Source organism: Phoenix dactylifera, chromosome 14 (genome assembly GCF_051530095.1).
Source record: "Phoenix dactylifera cultivar Ajwa chromosome 14, Ajwa_hap1_PhDact_Kaust_v1.1, whole genome shotgun sequence".
Taxonomy (NCBI): Eukaryota; Viridiplantae; Streptophyta; class Magnoliopsida; order Arecales; family Arecaceae; genus Phoenix; species Phoenix dactylifera.
The window spans coordinates 20,838,738-20,844,731 of record NC_143203.1 but is presented as its reverse complement, the minus strand read 5'-3'; the positions used below and the strand labels follow the sequence as shown (position 1 = coordinate 20,844,731).

The following is a 5,994-nucleotide window of genomic DNA, read 5'->3' as shown; positions in this document are numbered from 1 at the left end:
GCCACCACCGCCGTATCCAAAGCTCGGAGGGGTAGAACACCTTTCTCGACGGCGCGGGGTCGTCCTCGAAGCTCGAAGGGGGAGGGGGATCCGAAGCTCGGTGGGGGGTTTGGGGGGAGATGATCGGGGAGGAAGAAGGGGGAGGAATGATGGCGGCTGGGGATGAAAGGGTTAGGGTTTGTTGCCCTAACCCTTTTTTCCACCCTAACCCTTTTTTCCTCCGCACGAGAGAGAGAGAGAGAGAGAGAGAGAGAGAGAGAGAGAGAGAGAGAGAGGGAAAAAGGCAGAGGATTGAGAAAAAGGCAGGCGATCCGTGGGTTTGGTGGCCTTTTTCCTCCGACGATGCTTTGAAGCGTCGTCTTATTTTAATTTCACCCAACGCCTCACAAAAGCGTCGTAGTATGTCAGCACTGTTTCGAAATTTGCCGACGCTTTCTGTTAGCGTCGACGGAAAATAGTCGGCAAAATCCTATTTTGTTGTAGTGCTATTTCATCACTTAATGAGACAGCTAATGTATCGAAATTTAAAACATGAATTATTGACATGGCCTTATTTATTTGGTAGAAAATTTATATTTTAAGAAAATTTTACCTCACAAATGGGGGTGCCTGTCAAATGTCTATGCATGCCTTCATCCCAGGGGATCCAAGGGGGGGCATCCAAGGGTGAACGTCGTATGTACACGGAACCAGGCTTCCACAGAACATTTAAATGTCATACCGACCAAGATCCCACGTGGCTTGTCCCATCACCCAATTATATGGTGGTCCTCCACCTCACAGATATGCCGACATCTGGTGTCCCGCCAAGCCCTTCCACATCAGGCCATCAGACGGCCAAGAAAAAGACAGCAAGGCGTCCATGTGGTCCTGTCTGGTCCTACAGTTCACTGCTTGGTACTGAGACAAAGAAGGCATCTTGACAGCTACAAATGACATGACTCTGAGTCTGAAATCGAGATCTTGGCTTTCACCGGACTCTCATTTTAGGAGTGGCAGGCACGTCGAGTCGGATCAGACTAGATCGGATGTAGAATAGAATAAGATTATATCAACCCAAACTCCACTTATTTATTAAATGAATCATAATTCAAACCTGACTAACTTGTTAAATAGGTAAAGCTATTTAACTTACAACAAGTTTAATCAACTTAGACAGATCAAACAAGCATTACCAATCCAGAATTTTACCCAAAATGGCTCGCTAAAAGATGTTATTTGGATTCTTTGATCTTATATAAATACCTAAGATCTATGATATGGGACTAAATACACACCCGTATGGATCCTCACATAATTCATAGGTCTCAAAACCTCACTCAAAATTACTTTGATACTATTTATAACAATCTAGGATCTCACTTAAAATGGCTAGACAGAATGTATTATTTGGATTTCTTGATCCTATATAAGTACTCGAGATCTATCCAGCAAATAACTGATGTGGCACTAAACACACGCTCGCATGGATCCTCACAAATTCATCGTACATTAGAGTGTAAGATTCGTCCTCGCTGCGTAACAAATGAAAACGTTAAAGGTCTCCCCTCCTGCCCTCCCATCGCCATTCAAATCTAGCAATCAATAATTTATAGAACAATACATGTGACCTTGCCTGGCACCACCTGTCCCAACCAGCCAGCACTCCACATTTACAAGATGTGATCTGGAATGCAAATTTATACTCCTTGGCGTTTTAGAAATAGGTCAGGGCCCTGTGTGGCCTCAAAAACTTGTGCATGTTTGGACGTGGACATGCGCCCACCCTAAAAATGGATGACCACCACCCATCACTTAACCCGTCATGTTTGGTAATGCCAGCCGTATTTGGCACACAACGCGATAGGTGACAGCTCTCCATTTATAGGATGGGTGGCATGTTATCGAAACATGCACCTGTGTCTACAGTACAAAACATGCATTGCGAAGGGATCGTGCTCGGGAAGCGGACAGGTATGGTGATGGTCACCTCTTTATCCGAAAGACTCGCAGGATGGCTCGGCTAATGAGCGGATTTCAGACAGACCACGTGTTTAGGAAGGCGAACGGGGCTACAGACTGGGTCACCTCTGTCGTGGCCCAGCATTCCGAGGATTTTTTGTGGACGTCTGTTTCATATGCTCCTTTTACTTTGTTGTCTTTCCTTTTCCATGATATGGCTAACTGTACTCATGTTAGATTTATATGAATGAGTAGCTGTTTTTACCAAAAAAAAAAAAAAAAAAGAAGAAGAAGAAGAAGAAGAAGAAGAAGAAGAAGAAGGAGGAGGAGGTTCGAGCTTTTTAGATATTGCTTATATCAACTCAAAAGGGAAGTGAGAGATTTTATGATATATAATGACTACTAATATCATCTAGCAGTTAGCAAGGGGAAGGTGTAATCCTTCCACTTTTTGTTATAGTTATTTCATTTCTCAATTCACTCGACTCCCCCTATAAATTTCTCAAAATATGCAGACTCTCCAAGAAGCAACCAGTCTGGCTCTGGCTCACTCTCATAAGCCTTTAGCAGCTCCTAGCGATAGAAAAAGATTTTGGAACCACATCTAATCTAATCTCATCTATATATATTAAAATAGAGGCTTTGGTTGTATAGAGCACAAAATAATAAGTATGGTTGTTTAATACGATTCAAGTTTTTAACTTATTAAATAATATTATATAAATCTCACCAAAAAACATATTATATAAAAAAAAATTCATTAGTATTATTAAATTAATACAAAAAATAATGTTATTATTAGTAATCATATTTACTGAATTAATAAAAAATATTTTTTATTAGTATTGTACCTTATCCATATTCCTCATGAGATTATATTAATATTTTTATTAAATTTTATTACATTTTTATAATCATAATTTTACTTAAAAGTGAAAGTATGATAATTAATGATTTTATTATATTACTTCTATTTTTTTCTAGAAGCAATATTTTTCTGTTTCTTATTATAGTAATATATTATCTTACTACATTGATAAATATACATATAATATTAAACTTTTGTATACTAATATAATATCATAGTATTAATATCAAAAAATTATTTTAAAAAATAATTAAACTCTTATATCTATTATATTCTATTCCATTTCTATTACCTATTCTATTACATCTATTTATGTTGCATCCTAAAAATAATTGAGAAAAATAAAAAAAAAACTGCATCCTGTGAAGAAGTTCTGGATAAATGGAAGAGCCAGATTAAGTTACAATATCTGGATAAATGGATAAGATGTTAGCTTCTAATTCCAAAATTTTTGTACCAGTTTTGGATAAGATGTTAGTTTCATATCCAGTTCACTGAATTTAGGCTCTAGAGAATCATATATCCACCAATACAAACCCATTCCATCGTTTCAGGTCTCAACTCAGGCAGCCCCGGCTGGGAGAAACCGGAGTGAGAGTGTTAAAAGTGGAAAAAAAAAAAAAAAAAAAAAGCAATATACACGATAACATGCAACGGAAAAAATTAAAAAATATATATATATTATAAAATAATAAAACAGAATAGAGACCTCCAGACGCCGGCAGGTCAAGTCAGCTCGGAGGCGCCGAGCCGAGACTGGAACCGGAGAGCATCTCGGCTAGCGCGCTCATGGCTCGCACTTGCATCTCGAGAGCCGCAATATAATCCGAAGTCTCTTCTAGAAGCGTCGGAAACGATGCTTTCCGGCAACCAGGGACCAGCCGGCCGAGGAACCTCGCCCTCCTCCGGATAGCCGTCGGCGTCGGTCTCATCCTCCCCGGAACAGCCGGCGTCGCTCCTTTCCTTGGCCGGACGGCGGCGACGGCGGCCCTCGGTCGCCGGGCCTTCACTCGGAGCGGGCGGCCGACGGAGAGGATCGCGCGGCTCCACCGCGTCCGCCCCCTCGCCACGGCGGCCAGCGCCCGGTCCGCCGTCCTCCGGACGACCCGGGCCCTTGGCGGCGCGGCCGGCGAGGAGCGGCGGAGACGCCTCAGAGCCTCCAGAAGCTTCGAGGAGTAGATCCAGTGCTCGGCGTCGCTCCGCCACCGCCGCCGGGGCGGCGAGGGCGGGCTCTCGCTGCTGCTCCCCCGCTTCCGCTTTCTCCCCTTATCCTCCTTGGCCACGGGATTCGAGATCGGCATCGGATCCAAAGGCTGAAATCTCTTGCAAGAATCCTGAGAAAGCGGGAGTATCCTCAGATCGAGAGCCAGAGATATGAATCGGATCAGCGAACCGAAGCAAGACGGATCCAATGCCTTGGAGATCTACGATTAGAAATCGCAAGCAAAGAGGCACTGATCCGATCGATCTACTCCATTCTTTATGGTCAAGCAATCAAAAGTTTTCGTTCCAGGAAAAGAAGGATTCCGATCAAAAAGAAAATCACAAGAAAAAACCTCACCAATTCAACAACCATAAACGAAGAAGCCGAACCAATTAGAAATATCAGAGACGTAGAAATTTCGAAGAAACGAGAAAGATTTCATTCAAAGATACGAAAAACTCCGATAGAAATTGGAGAAAAATCGCAATAAAAAAACAAAGAGTGGAAAGAATCAGGAAAATGGGGCGCCTCAACGAATCGTATTACCTCGCTGACTCTTCGATGGACGAAGACGAAATCCGGCCAGAGAGAGAGAAGGAAAGACAGAGGGAGAGGGAAAGAAAACAGAGAGAGCGAGAGGGGTGTTGGGTTTTAAAAGGAGGGGTGGTAATAAACTCTCTCGGCCGTCGCTTCCTCCATCCGTTTGAACTCCTTCCCTTGGAATTATATATAGACCTCTTATCGTGCGCCGTTCGGCTGATTTTTCTTAAATGACAATTTTGTCCTTACTAGTTTCATGAACCTGGCCATCGTGGTATATTCTCCGAATTTGTAACGAAATCTCTTTCTCCTCTCTTCCTTTTAGCCAAGCACCAAGGTATCATGCTGCAATTCTGTGTTCCTTGGCAATGTGACCAGGACCATTCTGGACCACCGATGTGAAGACCGTGGAGCAGCGAGGGAATCTCAGAATTGCTGGTCCACAGCCAGCTCGATTCAATCGTGATGGCCTTTGATGACTATTGCCATCGTATCTGGACCAAAATAAGAGCGCAGTTCAGATGTCCTTGAGATCAGCTAGAGACGGATTGAGCAGACTGATTGAGACGTTGGGCGCTAGACTCCTTCACCGAGGGCTCGTTTGGTTCGCAGGAAAAAAAGGGGGGAAAATGTGGTCAACGGAAAAGTAATGAAATGCCAATTGTTTGGTTGGAGTTTTCAAAGGAGAGAGACGGAAAAATTGTTTTTCCATTGGAATATGATTCCCACATTTCATGGAAAAGTAACTTTCCCATGTTTCTATTTTTACTTTTTCCCAAAAAAAACCCTTTAGCATTAAAGAAGCATTAAAGAGGCATTAAATACCTAATTTTTATTAAGGGCATAACAGAAATTATACATAACTTTTCCAGGAAAATGGATGGCCAACCAAACATAAGCACTTTGGAAATTTGTCACTTTTCCATGATCAACCAAACATGCCAACAGTATTTTCCTAGGCATCCTCTTCCTAGAAATTTGTTTTCCAGGAATAATATTCCTAGAAGGGAAAATGCTTCCCTCGAACCAAACGGCCCTGAGTGGCCTGCAATAAAGTTCACTTGCTGAAGAATTTTTGACGGAAATCCTCTGATGCTTAAATTAGAACAACAAGGCAACATTATAGAAGAAAGAAATTTTAACAGAATCAAAACTCTATGAAAAGGGCAACGTATTGCGTATTTCTAGTCTCCAGGTTGTTCCTCTTATATAGAGGAGCCAATCTTGTTGTTATTTAGGCCGAAGTGACATGCAATAACGTTGGGCATCGGCTGGTGGTACGGTCGTAGCACGAGGTCAGTCTGTGTGGACAAAGTGCAGTGCAAGTCCGATGCGGGACGTAGAGTTATCATGATCACAGATTGTCAGGGTTGTCTACCCTTGTCGACACATGTTGATTGTTTTCCGCGCCTGACGACTTTTCGATTAAAGCCAAAGTCAT

General features: G+C 42.5%; 1 pseudogene across 1 annotated transcript; it reads right to left on the bottom strand.

The window, feature by feature from the left end:
* Nucleotides 1-3,283: 3,283 nt before the first annotated feature.
* On the bottom strand, nucleotides 3,284-4,707 carry LOC103712664 (transcription factor bHLH148 pseudogene; annotated as a pseudogene). Its single transcript, XR_015973237.2, has 2 exons — nucleotides 4,560-4,707; nucleotides 3,284-4,143 (listed from the first exon to the last, which is right to left on the bottom strand). The product of XR_015973237.2 is annotated as a transcription factor bHLH148 pseudogene (transcript).
* Nucleotides 4,708-5,994: the final 1,287 nt, after the last annotated feature.